At 37.4% G+C, this 22,791-nt stretch overlaps 1 pseudogene; it reads right to left on the bottom strand.

Moving 5' to 3' along the window:
* Positions 1-22,791, bottom strand: part of LOC130884831 (vacuolar fusion protein MON1 homolog B-like) — a 100,280-nt pseudogene that overhangs the window by 48,974 nt on the left and 28,515 nt on the right.

Genomic DNA, 22,791 nt, shown 5'->3' with positions numbered 1-22,791 from the left:
TACCTGTAATGAAGTTTTCCTGCCAGTGGTGGCTAAAGAAATGCACCTGAGTCCACGTGGTCTAAGCCAGAGCCGGTCTGAAACAATTAACTCAAAACAAAAATTATTGTACTGCCTGTTAAGGAAAGGGGTTGGTGGCTTTTACTTCAAAACCGCGGGTGCTTCAGTTAAATCAGGCAGTGAGGGTTTGGAAGAAGCAGGGAGCTATTAACTGCTCTGTGGGGGTTGCTGCTCTGCGACCGTAGTGGCCTGGAGTGGGGGAAGGGAAAGCGAGCAGGGAGCACGCTGTAAATCGCCTTCCTGAGCTCAGGCAACTAGCCGGGAAAGGTGGAGCTTGCGCCCCCCCTGTGCCGGGTCGGGGGCAAGATAGCCCGACGTTGGGACGCCAAATGTGGCGGAGCAAATGAATGTAGACAGATTATATAGATATATACAGCTTTAATAAGGAAATAGACTTACAGGACCACAGGTTCCCGCGGCGGAGCAAAAGACAAAAAAGGGCTGCTGGGCTCACGCCCGGCAGATTTATCCGTAAACATTAGCCCGAGGCGAACATGCCCCCAATGGGTGGGGCTATGTCCCTACAATGCTTTTCATTGTTCTTGGGTCATGTTATTTGTCATTACATGGTGGTTGTTAGTAACAAGTTGCTAACAAGTTTATTAAAAAAGCTGGTTAGATTTGATAGAATGAAAAGTAGATTATTTATTCTAATTTTAATCTAAAAAAATCAACTACTCCATCTAAGCTACTTACACTGGTATACATTTTGTAAATAGATAGAAATTTAAGGTTACTTTTCTTATACTTTTTATACTGTATATGTTTCTACTTCTGTTTAAGGTATTTTTATATTTTGATACAAATTCAATATTATTTTTGTTATACTTGATATATGTTTATACTTGCTTTTAATATTTTTCTACATTGTTACAAATTTGAGGTTATTGTCCTTATATTGGTCATCTGTTTCTATTTTTCATAAGATATTACCTATACAGCTTGTACCTATATACCTTGTTCATTTATGCAATGTGAATTTTCAGTCCTTAAATATTATGTAGGATAATAAAGAAATCATATTAGTCAGGTTTTACTGGTATACATAGGTATACTTAAGAAAGATAGGCAATTCAAATTATTCAAAGAAATATAGAACACGACATTTGAAATGTTCTAATAACATAGACTTTTGTTGTCATGAGAATCATTTTCTCTAACACTACCTATCTAAATGTAAGAGGATGATAGGCATTGAAGAATCACCATGTGTAGTTACGTCTTTGTGGTACATGGAAGCCATTAGTGCAAGAACCTGCCCTTGCCTCAACTACTGACAATATTCTGTCTAAACTAGATAATGAATGCACAAAGAAATGCAACTGTTGAAATTGCCAAGACAGTATAGACAGTCCGTCAAAATTTCCTGCTTCTAAAAAAATTCTGTCAGTATTTATTTTTACCGCTGAGTAGTACTCTAATATGTATATATTCCACACTGCATGCAAATGGATGGAAATAGAAAACACTATCCTAAGTGAGGTAACCCAGACCCAAAAAGATGAACATGGAATGTACTCACTCATAATTGGTTTCTAGTCATAAATAAAGGACATTGAGCCTATAATTTGTGATCCTAGAGAAGCTAAATAAGAAGGTGAACCCAAAGAAAAACACATAGTTGTCCTCCTGGATATTGGAAGTAGACAAGATTGCCGGGCAAAACTTGGGAACTGGGGGGTGGGGTGGGATGGGGGAAAGGGGAGATTGGGAGAGAAAAGTGAGAAGGGGAGGATGGGGAGAGCTTGGGGGAATAGGATGCTTGGGATAAAGCATAGGTGGGTATGGGAGCAGGGAAGTATATATCATAATTAAGGGAGTCATTTTAGGGTTGGTAAGAGTCTTGACTCTAGAGGGTTCCCAGGGGTCCAGAGAGATGTCCCCAGCTAGGTCCTTGGACAGATGAGGAGAGAGAGCCTGATATGGCCCAATCCTATAGCCATACTAATGAATATCTTGCATATCACCATAGAACCTTCATTTGGCGATGGATGGAAATAGAGACAGAGACCCACATTAGAGCACTGGACTGAGCTCCCAAGGTCCAAAGGAGGAGCAGAAGGAGGGAGAACATGAACAAGGAAGTCAGGACCGCGAGGGGTGCACCTACCTACTGAGACGGTGGGGCTGATCTAACGGGAGCTCACCAAGGTAAGCTGGACTGGGACTGAAAAGGCATAGGATAAAACCGAACTCTCTGAACAGGGCTGACAATGAGGGCTGCTGAGAAGCCAAGGGCAATGGCATTGAGTTTTGATCCTACTGCATTTACTGGCTTTGTGGGAGCCTAGTCTGTTTGGATGCTCACCTTGCTAGAACTGGATAGAGGGGGGAGGCTTGGACTTCCCACAGGGCAGGGAACCCTGACTGCTCTTTGGACTGGAGAGGGAGGGCGAGAAGAGTGGGGGGTAGGGAGTGGGGGTAGGGGGAGGGAAAGGGAGGTGGGAAGGAGGCAGTCATTTTTAATAAAAAAATTAATAAAAAATATATAATGAAAAAAAATCTGTCAGATATTCTAGGCTTGTAGGCTAAAGATCAATGCCCCACTGTTGCAGAGGAAACTTGCATGTCTGTCTACAAATAAATCATTTTCTGTTACTTTTCACATATTTTTGCAAGTTACTGGCTTGTTCTTTCTGCCTACTCAAGTAATATTATTTCCTTCTTGACCCTATGATTGTGATGAAGACTAGACAGTGACAGTGAGATTCTCATGAATCTTTGCAAATGCATATTAGTTACTAAACATTGGACTCTTCAGGAGAGGACAGTTAATGGAGTAATCTCTATAAATTTGCCAATTACTTTGGGACTGAACATTGAGAATGTATTTCTTACTTGATAATTGTTCTTGTTGTATGTAGTTTCAATTTTGTTAAAGCTGATTATTTTTGGTTTTCTTTTTGGACAATTATTGATAATAATTTTCATTGCATATAGTTTTGTTGTGTTAGAGTTAGAACCTTTCTTCTAAAATAAAATGAAAGGCGGCGTTACAGGAAGCCTGTCAGTGGTCCACTAGCCAATAGAGAGGAGTGTTTTGGTCCAAGAGGCAGGGTTTTCATTGAGAATGGACATGAACAAGGGAGAGGTTACTTTCCAATCCAAGAACAAATAAAGATGGTATAAGTGGTGACTTAGTGACTCAGTTCAGGGTCCTCCTTTGTCCTTTAACATTTCTTCATGGATTTTGTTTGATAATAAATGGTAAAAAATCATTTATCATTCTCTTAATCAAAAAGAAATTATGTATTAATGGAAACTGATCCTTTAAGAAAAAGGAATAAAGTAATTGGTTATTTTGAATGAGCTTCATGTTTAAGAAGTTGATCTACATATTTTTCTAATAACTCTTTTTGACAGATTTGGCATGCAAATGTGTGCTTATGAAAATTTAAAGTGTATTATACAAACACAGCTTTAGGCTAACATTACTAGATTCGGTTACTATTCTTACATTCCAGGGAATACTTTAGTTTCTCTATATGGAGTTTTGGGATGACAGATGATATTTTCTTCAGGAACATTGCCTTAAAATCCTAGGTGCATAATATATTTTCCTAAAATTTAAAAATATAGTATAATCTGTAGATAGGAAAAGCATGTTTTTCATCAACACGTTGAAGCTATTTGAAGGCAACAATGCATCATGGGGTCTTAGAAACTGAACAATATGACCTAATTATGACACAATTTCTATGTGTATTTGTGTGGGCATAAAATCTTCTATTTAGAAGAGCTGATATGTAAAATTAATATTTCATTGGGGCTGCAGAGATGGATCAGCAGTTAAGACTAATTGTTTCTCTTTCAGAGGCCTTGGTTTTGTGTCTGAGCATCCATATAGTACCTATCAACTATTTATATTTCTAGTTCCAGATATTCTCTTTTCCTCCATGGACACTAAATGCATATGGTACACAGTTATACATGCAGGAGAAACCCATTGACACAAAACAAAGTAAATAATTCTTGTTAAATGTTAGACCTAATAAATGCTGACTTTATTGGATCATACTGTGCATTATGAAAGGGCCACATGATGCAACATGCATCCCTAAAGTTGCTTTATGGCATGAACTTGATGACATATCAAGAAACTGACAAGAACATGCTGACCGATTTTTATTCTTAAATGGACTTCAGAGAACAGTGCATACTGACTTGAGCTGTTAAAAAACACAAAGTCATATTGGACTGTAATTTGAAAACATGCATAGTTTCTTTGAAGATTAAGTAACTTATGGAAGGTAAAATGAATTATTTATTTATGCACTGAAGTATGTGTCTAGGGCTCAATCATGTCAACAAGTACTCTACTACAGAGTTGTATGACAGCTTTGAACCTATATTTATAGGCTACATGTTGCCAAGGATGAGGTATTAGTTAAATTGTGAATCAACTGTCTTCTAGCAATTTTCAGCAGACTTCATAGTTGGACAGATATAGATATGGATATGGCTATAGATATGAAGGTAGACATGAAGAAAGGATTTTGACTGTGTGGGGACTTTGGGGGAAAATTGTGAGGAGACTCAGGAATGAAGAAATCAATGCAGATATGTGTGAAATTGTCAAAGTTTCATTAAATATGAGACAAAAGGTTTGAAATAAATAATGATGGTAAGATATTAAAGACAAAAAATATAAGAAATATATTTTCTTCCATGTATTGAGGCATTTTAGTTTTTTTCTTCAGAATAATGTAATTGTAGGTATGTGCCTGAAAATAATTTGCCTAAAAGGAATATTTTACCTCGAGTAAATTATGATATTTTTATTCACAAATTTTCATATATTGTTGCAGGTTTTTTTTTTTTGTTTTGTTTTTGTTTTGTTTTTTTTTTTTTTTTTTTTTTTTTCGAGACAGGGTTTCTCTGTAGTTTTGGAGCCTGTCCTGGAACTAGCTCTTGTAGACCAGGCTGGTCTCGAACTCACAGAGATCTGCCTGCCTCTGCCTCCCAAGTGCTGGGATTAAAGGCGTGCGCCACCAGTGCCCGGCCTATTGTTGGAGTTTTGAATACTTTTTTAACCTCTGTCATGCATCCAACTCCAAACTATGGCTTTCAGCTTAGTGTCATAGATTCCTGAGTTTCATGGAACATTTGTGAAGAGATTATCCTCTTTTCTCATAAAGGAGATATTATAGCTATTAGGATTGCTGATAATGTTGGTTTAGATATGCAAAGCTTGTTAATGAGTAAGCAGAAGACTCTTCTGGAGCAGAAGACTGTTTGATAAATTATTCAGAATACTGACAGTCCTGAATATTCACGGTTTCATTATGACATTGCTTTGTCAATATTGTAGATAAATGTGGTTAGCATGTGTCTATGAATATACATATAAATCTTACCCTATCATGGCATATTATCTATATTGTTCTTTGTCATATTGGATTCATGGCCATCCAAAGAATTATGCTAACAGTAGTTTAAGTGTCAAAATTTCAGAATGACACCAAATTATCATTTCTATGAATCTCCCACTGTGCTACTTCCATGAGCATCACTCTAGTTTTCATAAACAATTTTGTGAAAGAAGAAAAAGAAGAATATGATCTAGGTAAAATAATAAAAATTTGCATAGAGCATCCAAAAATAGTAAATAAAGAGTCTAAAATTTAAGGTTCAACTATTTGGAAGGTTTAATAATTCCTCAACTTGTGGAACATCTAAACATTTTGTATTTACCTTTCTAGGTAAAATTCACCAAAATTTAAAAATCAATGAATGAACATTTACAAACCCTAAATAAATAAGTTGGAAAGATTGCTCTAAGGTATACATAAAATATTTAAAAATTTAATATGCTGTTTAGGACGAGGTACACATTTATAAAAATTCTACGGAGATGAAAATCATGAACATCTGGTCCCTAAGAAGCCATGATATTTATAGGACTGTCCAAGTCAAGGAAGAATGTGAGTTGGTTGACACTTTAGTGCCCAAAAGAACACCCGCTGCAAAAACAGCAACTTCTTAACAGGTAAATAGTGAACAGGTAAACAGAGAGTGTTACCTGTGAGAAAAGAAACAAAGAACTATTTTGCAGGTTCTCCAAGGCAGCTATTCTATAGGGCTCTGTTCAGATAACACACAGGACATACTATGAGCATGTTTTAGGTAGTTTTATCTCCATATATTTTAATACTGAAAATCATGTCTTATATGAAGTCTCCTACTAAAATCAGAAATATCTGGGAAATACAGCAAAGTTGTGGGCACAACTACAGGTAAGAAGAAAAAAAAAGGGGGTCTCAAATGATAATGGACTGATTCATAAATGGAGAAAGTAGGACCTTTTCTAATGAAATTGATTGAAGTGTTCTATAATAGCCTTTGGTTTGGCCACAGTCCCCAGATTTCACTCATATATGCTCAAACTAAGAAAACAACAAAGAATATTTGCATGATAAATATTTTATTGGAGTGTTGAAGGTTCCCTTACAACATCATTGCTTCATTGAAATGACATTAAAGGTAATTGCTTTCTACTCCGCCTGCAATAAATAAACAGATAAATGAGGTCAGGGAAAAGAAGGATCTAGCCTGCAATACAAATATTTTCTGATATATCTGTTAGTTTTTTGGATATCGAACTCTGTTAGTGTAAAGACATTTGATGGAGAGTGACTTTAAATAACATTTGTCACAGAAATCAAGGTATAGAGGACTTTTAAGTTTTAGATGTCTAAGATATTTAGACCTTTTGGAAGACGGTGGTGATCTCTAGAGTTTCAGACTGTGCTGTTGGCAGGAGGCTCTTCATTCATTCCCTAGTGTTCAGCCCCAAAATAAGCACACAGAAACCATATTATTTAAATCACTGCTTGGCCAGTCACTTAAGCATATTGCTAGATACCTCTTATATCTTAAACTAACCCATCTACATAAAGTTGCTCATCACCACGAGGTCGTGACCTAACAACTAGGTTCCAGCTGGGGGCTACGTGCCTTTCTCCTCTGGAAACTCCATGGCTTCTCACTGACTCTGCCTTCTTTCTCCCAGTATTCAGTTTAGTATTCCTGACTAGCTCTATTCTGCACTATCTATAGACCTAAAGAAGATTCCTATTAACCAATGTTATTCACAGCAAGCAGAGGGAATCCCACATCTTTGTTAGAATGATAAAGTGTCTGATTACTTTTGTCGAGCTAATGAACCTTTTATTTATGCAGAAAATTTCTAGAGGTTACTTACCTCTTCATCACCGCCATTGGCATTATCATCACCGCCCTCGCCCTCCTCAGGTGGGCCTTCTGGTTTTTCAGGTTTAGGAGGGCGAGGTTTCTCCTCATTTCCCTCCTGGGGTGGGCCATGTGGTTTTCCAGGTTTAGGAGGGTGAGGTTTCTCCTTATCTCCCTCAGGGGGTGGGCCATGTGGTTTTCCAGGTTTAGGAGGGCGAGGATGATGTGGTGGTTTCTCTTCTCCACTGTCATCCTCATCATCTCCAGCTTCATCACCTTCTTCATCATTCTCAGAATCCTGAGGGGATCCCTGATGCTGTTGACCTTTGCCGTGGCTTTTTTGCTCTCCTTCTGCAGGGACATAGATCCATGTCAAAGAAGCTTACTTTTCTCTTTCTGTCAAAATGCCTTTCCTTCCTAAATTTATGAGCCTTATTTTTTGAAATGTAATTTGTAAATATTTGTCATAATAACTTTCTTATGGCTCAACTCTTCAGGCAAATATTTCTTCTTAAATTTGATCATTAAAGGTGGTTTTATTTTCGTTACAATTCTCAGACAGAAGTGATGAAAGTGAAAGGATTTTTAAATGATATTGTTTAGAATTAGGCAATGTAGCCTATTGTGACAGCAAAGCTCTATTCTTAAATGTAGCATGTTGTTTTGATTACTGTAACTCTGTGGAGAATAAAAAGAAATATAGGAAAGAGACTAAAAGATGTTCCATTCAGTTTTCCTGTAGTGCTTTTGTATATATTACTAAGCTGTGGGTGCAGAGCTGAGTGAGAAAAATAAATTTTACAAAGATGAGAGAGCTTGAGATCTGTGAAATTACATATCTATCTAGTGTAGAATCTTATAATTCTAAAAGGTATCAATGGGAAAAAATTCTCTGACTAACCCATAGTTTCATGGACAATTTTAAATGAGGACACTCAATATGCTTTTCATATGCAAGCCATTGTTTCATCTGTAGAAGAGACAAAATGTTCCTGGTACAAAGCCTGGCTTTCTACTCTTCCAGTGTATTGACCTCTTCTAGGTCTTAGAGACAATGCAGGGGAGCTTTCTATATATCTCAGGGTAAGCTATCACATGTTACCTTTACAAAATAATAAACTTATGAGATGTTATAGAACTGTATAATTACAGAAGTAAATGATGCTTTCTCAGTTAATATAGGATGAATCTGGCCCTACCTAAGAGCTGAGCAGAAGAGTCTTCATTGATGATCTCTAGAAAATAAGCACAAGAGTAGCGAAAAGTTAGTTACAATATTTTTCTGATGGAATAACAAATGACTTTTGATAACATCTTCACAGCCACTAAGAAATATTTTATTTTATGACAGTGCTATAGACACAGCTTCTAGAATGGTTTCTATGATCAGGAACAATGACTATTTTGATTCTAAGTATCTCTGGCAACCCTTACTGTTAGTCTTCATTCTTTATGGGAATTTCAGTCTGACTAGTTCATATTCTTTATATTTTTCTTCATTACCTTCACTTGTTTTTTTTTTTTAAATTAATCCATTTTTATTATTTTCTGTATTGCCATAAGACTCATGGCTTACTGGTAAGGTTTTTTTTTTTTAATTAAAATTTCCATCTTCTCCCCTCCTCCCTTTTTCTTCCCCTTCCCTCCTTCCCCTCCCCCACCCTCTCCAGTCCAAAGAGCAGTCAGTGTTCCCTGCCCTGTGGGAAGTCCAAGGTTCTATGCCCTCCATCCAGTTCTAGGAAGGTGAGCATCCAAACAGACTAGGCTCCCACAAAGCCAGTAAATGCAGTAGGATCAAAACCCAGTGCCATTGTCCTTGGCTTCTCAGTCCTCCTTCATTGTCCACCAAGTTCACAGAGTCCGATTTGATCACATGTTCTATCAGTCCCAGTCTTGTGGTCCTGACTTCCTTGCTCATGTTCTCATTTGTTATATGATATATATCCGCAGGTATTTCATATATGAAGTAAGTATAATCATTGCTGTAAATACTTTGTCAAGAACAATGATTATTGCTTATGGGTCATTAAAATAGAAAAAGAGGCCCAGGAAGATATCTCAGTGGGTAAAAGTGTGTGTCTCAGGATTTGTATTCATTTCTTGGAATCATATGGTAGAAATGCAAATCTTTCTGACAATATGCTCTCTTCTGACTGAAATGTGAAAAAATGTTCAACCATTCTCTTTCTCTCTCTGTCTCTGTCTCTGTCTCTCTCTGTCTGTCTCCCTTTCTCTGTCTCCATGACTTTGTATCTGTGTGTTGTCTCCCTCCTTATCTCTCACACACTCATATATGTACACACATACACAGACAGTTCTGCATGCACACACGTGCTCAAAAATAATTTAAGAAATTATTCACTGATATTTCTAGCTGATTGTATACAGTCTCAATGTTATTATATTTTTCCTTGTCTCTAAATCATCCATGCTTCTTTCAGATTTTGCTTTCATCTATAGAGAAAAGTTAGAATCATTTACTATTGGTTTATCATAACTCCTTGAGAAATGAGCTTCCCTCTGTTACCTGTATCATGATACCATGCATCATTCCCCCATGAAAAAGGTTATTTCACAAATTCACTCATGCTATTTTGTTGTAAATTAGTTTCCTAAATTTTACTATAAGCAAAGTCTAAGATCCAGAGCCAAATGAAAATATAAATATTGTAATATGTTTTCCTAATCCTTTACCTCAGTTTCTTATTTATCGTTTTACACTTCTCCCAGCCTTGTATTTCAGTGTGTTGCCCAATTCCCATTTCACAGAACCAATGTCTACCCTAGTTCATACCTGCATTTGCTCTCTGAACTGAGCTCAGGGCCAACAAGGCTGCTGTGAGTAGGACCACCAGCATCTTGGAGGAGTCTTTGGAGTTGCTCCCAAGTCTGTGTTGGGAGAAGCAAGGCCAGAGACTTTATAAGGAAGGTAGAACAAAGGCACTTTTCAGGTCCTTACTAGTGACCTGACCTTTTGTTTGGGACATTAGCCTAGCAGGATGTAGTGGAGAGTAGGTTGTGAGTGTCTCACTTCTCAATTCTAAAACAGGAAATTTGGACAATATTGATGTGATTCAGGCATTGTCAAGATATTAGAAATAAAGTTCTGTTATTGTTTAAGCTCTAGTTTGATATAACTGTGACACTTACCATGTTAGTTGTAATGAGGGGGAATTTTGCTTCTCTGCCCTCATGTATGTTTTTGTCCCAGTTCTTTCTTTCATTGAGGCTAAAAAAATGTTTTGTCTACTTTTCAATGAAACCTCTATTCATGGTTTTCTGCATGTGTTATCATGTATATAATCCAGAGATGAATGCTTTTTTCAGTTCTGCAGGGAGTTAGGACACCAATGAGGGATGCATAGTAAGAGACAAACAAGAGTGACAGCCTGTTTGGGCACACAAAGGCTGTTCAGAATTCCCCAATAAGGTTCATATTAGAGAAGCTATGTTATCATAGACCTAGAAGACTTCATAGACTGCTCTTCTTCATGTTCCTCTGTGTTATAGAAAGAAAAGTGGCAATTGAGAATCCAAATAATTGTAGGACCAGGTAATCACAAAGATAGCTTCACTAGTCCTCATGAGCATAGTTTCATTTATTTTTCAAAAATTGATTAGCAGATAACCAGGTGTGGTTTAACACACCTTAATCCCAGAACTTGGATTCTGAGGCAATTGAATTACTGTGAGTTCTTGAGCAGCCATGTTTTCTAATGAGTTCTAGGATGAGTTCTATGACTTTTAAGACTGGTACATGAAGTAACTTCTCAAAAAAGCAAAGAAAGAACAAAATGCTTAGCATTTATTTATTTAAATGGGTCTTCAAATGATACTACTTTTGTTTTACTCTACGAGCCTATTTTTTTATGTTGTGAGAGGTACAAAACTGCAAATATAATGAGCTGTCATTAATGTCCCAAGCAATATCAGTCTTTCACAATTTCATAGCCTTTGTATGGGTTTGGTAGAAATTTGAAGAATATGTGGATGAGGTAAAGTACAAAGGGTCACATGGATGTTAATTTAAATGATACTTCATTCACACGAAACACTTTGCTGTGATGTGCATATCAATTTGCTTGATGCTCCATTTTGAAACATATGGAGATAATCTCACAAAACAAAAATCACTAAATAAAAGTCCTTTGCTATAGATGAGATGAAATTCTGTAATGTAAGCAGTTGTGGTTTTTCACCCCCTAAGGTGATAATAGATGTATTCTGAATGGTTAGTGTATTTGCATTTGTTAGTTTTCTCTGGTTCTATGAAAATCATACACATTCTCATTGGAATCATGGAGTTGAAAGTTAAAGACAGGGAACACCTGACTATTGTGAATAATGCCTAATGTTTATTGAGGGGATAGTTTTCTAGTGTCTACAAATACACAATGAGCAGGATTTGGAGATGAGGGACCTGACCAGGGCTGGCCTTGGTGAACTTTTTTTTGGGAAAGTCACAGGAGGAGGAAAGTAGAAAGATAGGTATACATGTTCATGTGTGGGCAGCTGAGGGGTTGGCTGTTCTTGCAGAACTCTGCCTTGTCCTTATTTAGGTGGGTCCTGGAATAGAGAAGCCTATTGTGCCAAATATCACACAACTTTTGAGCCCTTTCCTTGACCTTTTTTAGTGTTAGCAACTTGTGAAAGGGATCATTGTTTCAGGTTAGAAAAACATCTCCTAGAAACTCAGCAGAAATTACACAAACAATTTGTGGAGCAGCTGAAGAGGAACACTGTCAGTCATTAATGTCTAAGTTTGGCCAAGAAATACACAATATGCTACAAGCTCATAGGAACTTGCAGTAGTTGAAGCAGTTGAGGATTGGCTTTTCCATATTATACAACTGAACCTGTTTGATTACAATCATGAAGAATTAAATTGATCAAGTCGCAAAGTTACTCCCATGTCCTATTTATTACTGAACTACAGAAAATACCCACAATATAGAACCAGTACATATGGAAGTTCCATTTATAACTTGTGTAGATTCAGTATTAATGTTCATGGGATGAGTCCAGATTGTCATCTGATTTTCACTCTCAACGACTTCCTATTTGTTCACATTCTCATCAGCATTTATTATTGTTTTCTCAAATCACAGTGACTATTGTGACTGATGTCAAGTGGAATAGCTTCATTGCTTTAAGTTGCATATCTATGAAAACTACGAGTGCCGAACATTTACAAATTATTTATTAGCTCTCTTTAATTTTTCCTATTGTGGAATACCCATTCAGGGCTAGAAAAATGTCTTGGCTCATAACCAAGAATATAAGAGAAAAATTCTTTCAATATATTTTTTTAACTTCTATGAGTTGAGAGTTTTGTAGATTCTGAATATTAGTCTCCTATGTGAAATACAGGTGGTAACAGTTTTTATTTTACTCTACTAACTTTTTATTTTGCAGTGTGGGACCCTTTAATTTCATCTAATCATATTTGTCATTTGGTGCCCTCTTTTTTTCCCTTTTTTATTGCTTTCTAAATAATACCATTCAAAATTTCCACTTCCTCCCCTCCTCCCATTTCCCTTCTGCTCCCCAACTCATCGTACCCCCTCTCCCTCCAGTTCTAAGAGAGGAAAGGTTGATTGACTAACCCATCGTGGTCCTGGCTTCCTTGCTGATCTTCTCTCTCCTTTGCTCTTCAACTGGACCTTGGGAGCTCAGTCCAGTGCTCTGATGTGGGTCTCTGTCTCTATCTCTATCTGTCACTGGGTGAAGGTTCTATGGTGATATTCAAAATAGTCATCAATCTTACTATGGGACAAGGCCAGTTCGAGCACCCTCTCCTCCAATGCCCAGGGACCTACCTGGTCATATCCTAATGGACACCTGAGAACCCCTCTAGACCCAAGCTTCTTGCCAACCCTAAATTGTCTCCCTTAATTAACATATCTTCTTCCCTGATCCCATATCAACCCTTCCTCCATCTCAACCATCCCACTCCCACAAATTCTCCTCTGCTCTCACCTTTTCCTTTCTCTTTCCCCCATCCCCTTCCCTCCATCCCACCCCCATTTAATTGAATGTGTTACAATAAGCTAAAGGGAGTGGGTGAAAAAATCTCAGGTTTAAGAAGTCTACACAGAAAAGGTTCCATCTATCCATATTTCTTTCTTTCTTTCTTTCTTTCTTTCTTTCTTTCTTTCTTTCTTTCTTTTCTTCTTCTTCCTCCTTCTTCTTCTTTCTTATTTCTATCAGTTTTTTGTATTGTAAGTCTTCTTATATATATTCTTAAAACCAGCAATTTCTCAGCCCCAGAAGTTGCAGGACTGGATTCTTCTGTCCCATAATAAATCATACACACACATAACACACAGAGTGAGAGAGAGAGAGAGAGAGAGAAAGAGAGAGAGAGAGAGAGAGAGACAGAGACAGAGACAAAGACAGAGAGAGACAGAGATCCATAACTGTTAGCTCAAAGGTGGCTAGTGCAAATCAGGTGAACTATATAATAGAGAAAGTTAGTTAAGAAAGTAAAGAAATCATCAAGGAATGAATTTTAGAGGGCAAAAGTTAGTGTGCTATGCTATGTTTTAGGGGTTAAAAAACTAATATGTTTATTTTCAGTGCACCACTTTTTCTTTTCCCACCCTGCATGGCATCTGGTAACCAAGCACCCTGCACAAACAGTCAGGGAAAAGGTATGGTTCTCAATCAGATATCACAATCACCATATGTCAAAGCTTTTATTGGCCTAGGTCTCAGATTTTTCTTTTGGTGGTAGAAACAATGAAGGAACCCATGGCTTTAAATCATTAATTCTGGTGTATCTGTCATCAGGTTTTCTGGTTTTTAACCTGAGCATGAGCCTGGGCTAGTAGTAATTCTATGTGCTTTGATATTTGTCAATGTCTTAAATGGAATGTTCTTCCCTAGAACATAAGCATTGACCAAATAACTGATGATAAACCTAGGTGTAGCAAGGCAGGTCTTTCTGTTTACCTAGAAGAGAGGAACAAGGACCTGACAGTGGAAAATTGCTTTTACACATAGCTAGGGGAAGACAGTTCTTAACTGTGGAATTTAATTACAAAATGTGTATCAGAAGGGGAGTTAGCTGGAATGAAAGTCTACAGCAAAAGACAGCCACTCATTCACAAAGCAGTAATACCAAATGGAATAGGAGGTTCTTCTTTCTATGTGTTGCTTTCATTGGTCAAATAATGAACCTGCTTTGGCCTTTTGATAGCACAGAATTTAGATAGGCAGGGAAGACAGAACTGTATGCTAGGAGGAATAAGGCAGGTAGGGAGAGCCACCATGGAGTCACCAGTGTCAGACATACTGAATCTTTCCTGGTAAGCCACAAGCTCATGGTGACATACAGATTAGTAAAATGGGTTGAATCAAGATGTGAGAGTTAGTCAGTTAGAGGCTAGAGCTTATGAACCAGGCAGTGTTTAAATGAATACAGTTTCTGTGTAATTATTTCAGGTATAAACTAGCTGGTCAACTGGAGCTGGGAGGCTGGAGCTGGACAGACAGGACAACAAACAGCCAGCCTCTCATAATACTACAGGGTGGCGCTCCATCCTGGTAACAAACTCCATGTAAAACCCGAGAGAGCTTGAAGAGGAACTCTAGAAACATACACACAGAAAAACATACTTTAACACAGCTTTTTGCTGTTTGCTAGGGCATGTTGCAGAGAGATTTCCTGACTCAGCAGCCTTACAAAAAAAACACACAGTTTTAAAACACAGTTTCTGGGGCCTGCAGGTGGGAAAAACTTCGGCTATGGTGCATTTGTGGGCCTGGGTATTTGTGTGTCTGCTCAGGATGGGGAGGAAAGTAGCTGAGACCATGTCCTTGGCTCAGATCTTCCTGCCTATGCAAAAGGCAGAATCAGGCTTGGGCAGGTGGGAGAGCATGGTGAATTCCTGCTGCCATACTGAGAGATGTTTCCAGGCTGCCCACTGCTCTGCATGGCAGATTTGGTTGTAACTCAGATAAAAAGCTCAATATCAGAGTTAAAGTGTTGACTGTGGCTCCTACTTGGAGTTGGAAAAAAAGGCACACAGTTATAAAATGCCACCTTTCTGGGTTATGCTCCTAGTGCCACCTCTGTCTTTTGCGGGAGACAGAAAATTTGGATCAGGTTTTGTGAGTAAAGTGCTAAGGCTTGCTTGATGGCAATGTTGATGGAGGAGTTATTTTCATTTAATAAAGAAACTGCCTAGGCCCATTTATAGGCCAGCCCTTAGGTGGGTGGAGTAAACAGACAGGATGCTGGGAGAAAGAAGCCGAGTAGGGAGTCGCCATGATTCTCTCACTCCAGACAGACGCAGGTTAAGATCTTCCCTGGTAAGCCAGCTCGTGGTACCACACAGAATATTAGAAATGGGTTAGATCAATATGTAAGAGCTAGCCAATAAGAGGTTGGAACTAATGGGCCAGGCAGTGATTAAAAGAATACAGTTTCCGTGTAATTATTTCGGGGCATAAGCTAGCCATGCGGGCGGCCGGGTGCTGGGGACGCAGCCCCGCCGCTCTTATTACAACAGAGTGGCACCCAACGTGCTAATGAACTCCACGTAAAACCTGAGAGGGCTTGAAAAGGAGAGAGAGAAAATTTAAGACAACTTTTTGCTGTTTCTGGGTTGTGTGCCGCAAAGAAATTGTCCTGACTCAGCAGCAGGAAAAAATTGGCTGTTTTAAAATGCCGGCTTTCTGGGCTGTGCCGCCATTGCAATCTCTGTCTGGCTCCTGCAGGAGACAGAGCTTTTGAATGGAGCATTTGGAGTAAAGTGCTACGGCTTGCTTGATGGCAATGTGGACTGCTGTGTGCCTGGAACTGTGTGTGGCTCAGGGGCACCAAATGGTTCTGATGCAGGAGCAGCTCAGCTCCGCCATGCGGAACTCTGCTGGTCTCAGGCAGGAACTACCGTAATTACCATAATAACAGCGCAGTTAAGGTTTAGACTGGGCAGGACACAGGCAGTACCATAATACCTCTAAATTGTGCAACTTAGGTTTTTAAGAACTGCTTAATATTTTAAAAAATGCTCCTGGATAGTAAAAAAATTACAGATTCACAATAGAACTGATTCAGACACTGTTGGATGAATGTATGTAGGCTTAAGAGAGAGAAAAATATATATATGAAGAATAAAGTTAATGTCTTAAAAAAGGATAAAGTCCTTAAAGAGACAGAATACAGATAGTTATAGATTAAAAGAAATAAAGAAAAATAAGCCACGTAGAAATGGAAAATTCACAGAGAGTCTGGATTCTTTGTATTATTGTGTTTTCTTTAAAATTTTTGACTGTAAAGGAGCTAACTGCAGAGAGACATTTCATTATATGGGCTGCCAAGCTAAACCAAAATGGATACAAGGGTATTATGATTTCAGAATATGGGTCTAAGGATGTGATGCTTTGGAGAGGGTCTTCTTTTGTTTTCACAGAGGATGAGACTCTGTGGATTGCGTCTATCCCAATATGGTATGATAGACCACGCCCTCCTGAAAGGTTGCTGTGAACACCTTCAGAAAATTACTTCACTCAACTGCCAACTGAGATGACCCTGGCACGCAGGTTACACCATGAAAGACCTAATTAACGACGCCCCCATTCAGCAGGAAGCAGTTTGGAGAGAAAAACTGCACCCATGTTCCCAAATATGGTTTATAAATGTTCTTTTACATTTAAAGGGGGATATGATATAGATGTGACTAATTTGCATTGGTATGGATTTTAAGGTCAATTTTGTTATATGTATATGCATATTTCTAATCTTGATTAAGGTATTATGATTGTATAGTTCATTTAAAAATGTAATGTATATAGGTTGTTAATGGACAATCATCAATAATAGTCAAGCTTGTAGTCATGTTAGTTAGATTTTCTAGATATATAGAGATATATTTCAGTTAGATAGGCATTCTTCATATCTTTCAAAGACTACAGAATATGGCATTTTAAATGTTTTAATAATTTAGGGCTTTTCATGACAATGAGACACGTCTGCTTCTGGCAGCACCAGCTACTTCAAGAGGAAGATGGGCATCGAAGAGGCTCTTTATGGAGTTTGATAGCCATTTGGGCAAGAAACTGTTCTTGCCTGGACTGTTGCATAAACTGGACACAAAGAACCTACAGAGAGAGGACTACTGAACTTGCCTAAAGGTGAGATGGTCTTTTGGGGTTCCTGACTCATAAAAGAGTCTGCGAGACATTCTGCAGGACACAACAAAAAGTGACTGAACTGTCTTTGGAATTTCCTGCTTGATGAAAATGTCTGCTGGATACTATGGGCCTGAAGGCTGAAGATGGATGCCCCAACAGTACAAAAGAACTTTGGGTGACTGTCCAGGCAGCGAGATGTCTCTGTCATTTCTAAAGTTTGAAGTTTCTTATTTCTTGTTTACTTAGGTAATATTATATCCTTCTGGAGTCTTTGATGGAGTTGAATAATGGTTAGTTATAGTTATAATTTTCCTTAGTTATGATAAAAGATAAAATAGATATAAATATTGTAACTGTAATTCTTGCTTGATAACCATTTTGTTATATGTAATTTTACTATGTTAAAGTTAAAGCCTTTCTTTTTTGTTTAAACAAAAAAAGGGGAAATGATGGAGGAGTTACTTTCATTTAATAAAGAAACTGCCTAGGCCCATTTATAGGCCAGCCCTTAGGTGGGTGGAGTAAACAGACAGGATGCTGGGAGAAAGAAGCCGAGTAGGGAGTCGCCATGATTCTCTCACTCCAGACAGACGCAGGTTAAGATCTTCCCTGGTAAGCCAGCTCGTGGTACTACACAGAATATTAGAAATGGGTTAGATCAATATGTAAGAGCTAGCCAATAAGAGGTTGGAACTAATGGGCCAGGCAGTGATTAAAAGAATACAGTTTCCGTGTAATTATTTCGGGGCATAAGCTAGCCATGCGGGCGGTCGGGTGCTGGGGACGCAGCCCAGCCGCTTGTATTACAACACAATGTGAACTTGCTGTATGCCTGGAACTGCACACGTGGCTCGGGGGCACCAAATGGCTCTGAGGCAAGAGCAGCTCAGCCATGCTGAACTGTGCTGATTCCAGACAGGAACTATTGTAATTATCATAATAACAGCACAGTTAAGGTTTAGACTGGGCAGGAAACAGGTGGTACCATATTACCCCTACATGCCACAACTTAAGTTTTTAAGAAGTGCTTAACATTTTAAGAAATGCTCCTGGATAGTAAAGAATTACAGATTTACAATAGGACAGATTCAGACATAAAAGACCTCTAAATGGGTCATATTGTTAGATAAACATAGGCTTGGGAGAGAGAAGAAAAAGAGTATAAAGAGTCATAAAAAGTTAATGCTTAAAAAGGGGGTAAAGTTTTAAAGAGAGAGAGAGTACAGATAGTTATAGATTAAAGGAAGTAAAGAAAAGAAAAATCAGCCTCATAAAAATAGAAAATTCACCGAGAGCCTGGATTCTGTATATTATTGTGTTTTCTTTAAATTTTTTGACTGTGAAGGAGCTAAGTACAGAGGGAAGTTTCATTGGATGGGATGATAAGCTAGACCAGCATGAATATTATAAAGGTATTATGACTTCAGAATTTGGGTCTAAGGATATGATGCTTTGGAAAAGAGGTTCTTCTTTTGTTTTCACAGAGGATGAGACCCTGTGGATTCCTTCTAGACCAATATGGTATGATAGACCACACCCTCCTGAAAAGTTGTTGTAAACACACTCAAAAAATTACTTCACTTAACCGCCAACTGAGATGAAACTAGCACACATGTTATACCATGGAAGACCTGAATAATGGTGCCCCCATACAGCACAAAGCAGTTGGAGAGAAAAACTGCACTCCTGTTCTCAAATATTGTTTATAAATGTTCTTTTACATTAAGAGGGGGATATAATGTTGAAATGAAGAATTTACATTGGTATAAATTTTGCTTTGTTGATATAAATTTAAGGTAAACCTTGTTATATGTTCATGTATTTCCAATCTTGATTAAGGTATTGTGATTGTATAGTTCATTTAAAAATGTAATGCATAATTAGGAAATATAGGTTGCTAATGGATAATCATTAATAATAGTCAAGCTTGTAGTCATGTTAGATTTTCTAGATATATACAGATATATTTCAGATAAATAAACTTTTTCATATCTTTCAAAGACCACAGAATATGGCATTTAATGTTTTAATAATTTAGGGCTTTTCATGACAACAAGACACATCAGTACCTGGCAGCACCAAGCTACTTCCTGGGGAAGATGGACATTAAAGAGGCTCCTTATGGAGTTTGATAGCCTTTTGGGCAAGAAACTGAACTTGCCTGGACTGTTGCATAAACTGGACATGACGAATTCACAGAGAGAGGACTGCTGAACTTGCCTAAAGGTGAGATGATCCTTCAGGGTTCCTGTTTCATGAAAAAGTCTGCTAGACATTCTGGAGGACACAGAAGAAAGTGACTGAACTGCCTTTGAATTTTCCTGCTTCATGGAAATGTCTGCTGGATACTATAAGGCTGTAGGCTAAAGATAGATGCCCCAACAATACAAAATAACTTTGGGTGACTGTCCAGGCAGTGAGATGTCTCTGAGTTTTGGAAGTTGCTTACTTCTTGTTTACTTAGGTAATATTATATCCTTCTGGAGTCTTTGATGTAGTTGAAGAATGGTTAGTTATAGTTATAGTCTTCCTTTGTTATGATAAAAGATAAAATAGATTTAAAATTATAACTGTTATTCTTGCTTTGTAACTGTTTTGCTATATGTAATTTTCCTATATTAAAGTTAAAACCTTTCTTTTTTGTTTAAATAGAAAAAGCGGAAATGGTGTAGGAGGTTCTTCTTTCAATGTGATGCTTTCATTGTTCAAATAAAGAAGCTGCCTTGGCCTTTTGATAGGGCAAAACTTAAATAGGCAGGGAAGACAGAACTGTATGCTGGGAAAAAGAAGCCAGGCTAGGAGAGCTGCCATGGAGTTGCCAGAGTCAGACATGCTGAATCTTTCTCATTAAGCCATGAGCTCATGGTGTCATACAGATTATTAAAGTGAATTGAAACAACATGTGAATGTTAGTCAATAAGAGGCTAGAGTTTATGGGCCAGTAAGTGTTTAAATGAATACAGTTTCTGTGTAATCATTTCGGGTCTAAGCTAACCGGATAGAAGACACAGCCTGCTGCTCCTGCTCTTATAGACAAAAAGCCTTGCCCTTTGGTTCAAAAACTTTCACTAATGTCCTTGACTTTGGTAAGTCACCAGTGAAGAAATGACTGAACATTTACTGTATAATGTTGTGACATATAGCAATATTATATAAGGTCCAAATTAATAGTGTGCTTTTGATAGATAATGTGAAAACGGCAGTGATACAATGGCTGGTGTCTCTTTCTATATTCATAATAGATTAATTATGAAATCAAAATATATTTTCACATGGCAAATTAATGGTTGTTATTTAAATGTCAGAGCAATCTTGTCCCATAGGTATTTTGGAAGTCAAAGGAGCAGTTATATGGGTAAGCAGAGGTTACCTGTGGCACGACTTCTCTGATATAATTACTCAGAAGCCTGATATCATTTATAAAAGTTTGGCTAATAGTTCATGCTTTGTACTAGATAACTCTGAAATCTTAGATTAATCCATATTTCTTAACTACCCTCTGCCACATGGATCAAAATTGTGACATCATTTTCTACACATCCTAATTCCTCTGCATCTCTGGTGTCTCCTCTGATACTGTCCTTCTTCCTCTCAGTATTCTCAGTTTGGTTGTCCCACCTATACTTCCTACCCGGCCACTAGTCAGTTCTTTATTAACCAGGAAGAATAACACGTATTTAGAATGTAGAGAGGATTATTAAACAGCATTTCTCTCCTTTATCTAATAAAATAGGAAGGTTTCAACCATCATATAGTAAAACCATCTATAACAAAACAGTTATTAAATATGAATCACAGTTAGAATACCCAGCCTATTTGTATTTATCACATTTAGAGAATATATTCTATTAATTTTCAAATCTTTGTGACTCTAAGCTTTTATACCTAAGTTATCTTTCAGCATAAGTAAGAAAATTTTAATTATGACTATTTTCCAAATCCATCAAAGATATTAAAGGGTGAAATCTTACCTAATAACAAGGATATCTGACTTCCTGGAGAGTCACCCTAGGTTTTTATATAATATTGGAGCTCCCATCTTTGTCCTATTAGTCTAGACTATCTGACAGACATTTATGAGAAGCAGGGAATTTTGAAGGACTGTATTTGACCATGTATTGCCAAACTTTGGCAGTTATTTTCTTTTGAATCCTGCTGGTCCAGATTGGACGAGTATTTATTGTCAGCAACTGAGGCAAGGGGTTGATTTTTTTGGCAAACTGGCTATTTTTCACTGCAAAGAAAACAAAACCCCTTCAGAGTATCTTCAGTGTCCATTTGAATCTCTTTAGTGGATTGATGTTGCCAGGACAGACATGTCTCATTGTCATAAAATCCTCAAGATATTAAAACTTCTTAAATGGTGCATTCTATAGATATCTGAAGTGTAGAAGATAATTATCCAAATATACCTTTGTTTAACCTTAAAACGTATCCAACATGTTTACAAAGTGACTATACTAGGGAACTACCTACTAACCGGTATTTCTTTATTATCCTAAATAGTTGATAATAATAACTTTCAAGGACTATAAATTTGCGTTATATTATTAAATGAGATGCATAGGAATAGTATTGTAAATATGACTAGGAATGTATGTAAAGTGTGACCTAACAAAAATATCCTTAAATTTATATCAATATGCAAAAATACCTTAAACAAGAGTAGAAACATATATACATATATAACAAAAAACCTTCGATTTGTTTCAGTATATAAAATCCATATCAATATAAAATAATAAAGTCTCCTACTTGCTTTCTTGTTTTAAAAGTAGATTAAATAATCTATCCTTTTATTCTATCATTTCTATAATCCTCTTCTTTCTTTTCAAAATGAGAACCTTGAATTTAATCCCCTTAGTTTAGCTTTTCTTGGCCATTGCCAATAATAATTTGCGACCAATCCACCTTTAATGATAATAAATATCGATAACACATCTTTTGGGAAAGTTACCAAGAAGCCAAACTGACTCCATTTTTGATTTCTTCTTAAAGCTTGTGAGGTCTTACGTGGGAATTCTGTCCCCTAATTGAATTTCCAAATAGTATTAAAAAAGGTAAATTAGGTATGAAAGATTAGACTTAACTAAGTACAAGGAGGAAATTAGCTATGAAAGATTAGAGTTAACTATGTACAAGGAGGAAGTACTTAGCCCTGTCTCAACTGATATGTCAGACTTTGTTGACAACTCACAAGAGGCCTCATCATCTCTGAGAAACGGATATAGAGTAGGGTAGGTGGCAGAACTGCAGAGCAGAAAGAGTGGAGGCAGAGGAAACTGGGATTGATGTGTAAATAAATAAGTTTATTCTTAGAAATAAAATTGAGAGGAAATAAAAAGTTTATTGCTACAAAGGTAAATTAAAAAAATGAATAATTTCTGAGTAAATTTGACA

The sequence above is a fragment of the Chionomys nivalis genome, chromosome 1, assembly GCF_950005125.1.
Source record: "Chionomys nivalis chromosome 1, mChiNiv1.1, whole genome shotgun sequence".
Taxonomy (NCBI): domain Eukaryota; kingdom Metazoa; phylum Chordata; class Mammalia; order Rodentia; family Cricetidae; genus Chionomys; species Chionomys nivalis.
Note: the sequence above shows the minus strand (reverse complement) of the source record. Positions and strands in the feature narration are given on the sequence as shown.